General features: G+C 66.9%; 1 non-coding gene across 1 annotated transcript; it reads left to right on the forward strand.

Annotated features, from left to right (window-relative positions):
* Positions 1–1841: 1841 nt before the first annotated feature.
* LOC144487727 (5.8S ribosomal RNA) lies at positions 1842–1995 on the forward strand. The gene has a single exon (XR_013496454.1). It is a non-coding gene; the product is annotated as a 5.8S ribosomal RNA (ribosomal RNA).
* Positions 1996–2500: the final 505 nt, after the last annotated feature.

Consider the following 2500-nt stretch of genomic DNA (forward strand, 5'->3'; position numbering starts at 1 on the left):
GTTGGTGAACACGTTGTGAAGGATCTTTGTCGGCCGGGGGCCCGCCACCTCTCCGGGGAGGGCGGCCCGTCACTCCTTGAACGCGAAGGCTGGCGCCGGTTGGGCCAGGCAGGAGAGCCCCACGGGGGCCGGCCCCGGGGCCAGGTATCGGACAACCTCTCCGGGGGCCCGAACCGAAACCCGTAACACAGAATAAAAATCGTAACAAGGTTTCTGTTGGTGAACACGTTGTGAAGGATCTTTGTCGGCCGGGGGCCCGCCACCTCTCCGGGGAGGGCGGCCCGTCACTCCTTGAACTCGAAGGCTGCGCCGGTTGGGCCAGGCAGGAGAGCCTCACGGGGGTTGGCCCCGGGGCCGTGGCCCGTACTGACGCTGGCGCCTCCCACGCGGGTGGGAGGTCACACCGACAATTTCGCCGTACCCGTCGAACGGGCCTGGTCACCCGTACGCACGTTCCGCCGAAGCCGGGCGACGTCGATCTCGGTCCCACTCGGTTGGGCCGGCGCGCGGGCGCCGCCACCGACGAGCACGCACACGCTCGGTTGCACGCCGGCAAGTCCATGCGGGTGCCGCACACGCTACGCCTGCGCCGTTGGAAGGGCTTCGCCGTTGGCTTCGTAGGGTGTCTTTGCAGTCCGTCCGAGAGGTGGGGGCACGCACGGCAACACGGCCGGCCTGCCTGCGTGGGACGATGCGGTCCTTTCGTTCAGCGGTTCGGCGGTTTGGCCGGCGCGAGCAGACGCTCGGAGGGAGACGGTGGCGTCAGCCACGCACTCACTCCGCTTCTGCAGTCCGGTCCACTCCGCCCGTTCTAGCTGCTCGTTTGGTCCCTCGCCCGCCAGCAGACCGTTCCGCCGACGGTGCTCCTCCTCCGCAGCGACTTCTGCCTAGCCGCTCTGCCGGGTGCGATGTCACCGGCGTCCGCACCGATCCTCGGCACGGCGCGTGTGCGCACCTGTGGGCCGCCGCCCCGTGCTCCACGTCCGTCTGTGTGTGCCCGCTGTGGGGACCGTCTTCCTCTCGCCTTGGCGACGGCTTGCGGGCTGCGACGTGACCTTGCCACCGCCTTGCAGCATTACATCCGCAGTTGAAACGAAGAGAGCTGCTGCGGGCTTGGGTGCTTGTCCTGGCGGCTTGTCGACGGGACCACGGTGAACGGCCACTGTGTGACTCCGCAGGGAGACGTTCTGGTGCAGTCAGGGGCCTTTTTGTCTCCCGCCGCGGTGAAGCTTTGGTCGCATTCTAGTCACTCTCTTCAAAGCCCGGTGAGGGGTACCTGTTCATGCTCACCATTCCTCCGGCACCCGTGTGCGGAGGGTGGGTGCGAGGTTTAAAGATTCGTTGTCCGCCTGTCGGTCCGGTCTGGTCTCGTGCTGACTTGAGCGAGCGTCCACCGCGTTCGAGAGAATGTGCCTGTCCGCGGGGGCAGCCGCGCTTGCGAGCGTTCCGCCGCGCCCCCTTCCCCAGCCCGCCGAGGTTGGGGCGTGCGGGGTCGGCTTGCGCCCGTAGCGTCGGCCTGTCCTCCGCGGCTTGCACCCGACTCAGTCCGCTGCGGCCTCGCCTCGACTCTCGAGCCTACCGGCAGACGGTGACACCAGAGAACTCTGCCTCTGGCTGTTGCGGGGCGTGACGGCGCGTGGCGGGCCCCGGCCCCTCACCCACGCCGTCACTCAACGCCTGCGAGCGCCCTGATTCCTCCTTTTTTTCGCTTGATTGTCGCTCGAGTGCGTGCGCCTCCGGGCTCACGCCGTGGTACGCGCCAGGCTGGGGCTCCACCGTCACGTCGGCGGGGGAGCGTTTTGCGCGTCCCAGGATCGGGCAACCGATCCGAAACCCGATACAACTTTTAGCGGTGGATCACTCGGCTCGTGCGTCGATGAAGAACGCAGCTAGCTGCGAGAATTAATGTGAATTGCAGGACACATTGATCATCGACACTTTGAACGCACTTTGCGGCCCCGGGTTCCTCCCGGGGCTACGTCTGTCTGAGGGTCGCTTGACAATCAATCGCACTTCGCGCGCATCCGTGCGCCGAAGAGCGCGGCTGGGGTGTCGCAGAGGTGCCGTCCTCTCTGTCCCCCTAAGTGCAGACCCAGAGTAATCCGCGTCGGAGAGCTTGACCTCTTGGGTGCCGGCGTCCGCCTCCGGGCTCGTCGGCACTGCCCGCTCCCGCACTGGCCCAGCCACCTCGGGGTCGCCGGCACGGCTGTCATCGGGTTGCCAGAGAGAGAGAACGTGACTGCCTCGCTGCCGGGACCGTGTGTGCCTTCCGTTAGGCTCGGGCCAGGGGGGTTGACTCTCTGTTGATGTGTGTGTGTGGCTCGTCCACGGGAAGGATCCGCAAGAGTTGGCTCGGTTGGGTGCTCCGGCACAGAGAGTGAGAGAGTGGAGTGACTGTCCGCTGGACGTCTCCGGACACGTTGCCTCGCGTGGTCCGTGCTCGGTTGCCTGCCGGTGGGTTGCCGTGGCCGTTCAGTGCCGTCGCGTGGAGGACGGCAGC

The sequence above is a fragment of the Mustelus asterias genome, unplaced genomic scaffold (genome assembly GCF_964213995.1).
Source record: "Mustelus asterias unplaced genomic scaffold, sMusAst1.hap1.1 HAP1_SCAFFOLD_989, whole genome shotgun sequence".
Lineage (NCBI taxonomy): Eukaryota > Metazoa > Chordata > Chondrichthyes > Carcharhiniformes > Triakidae > Mustelus > Mustelus asterias.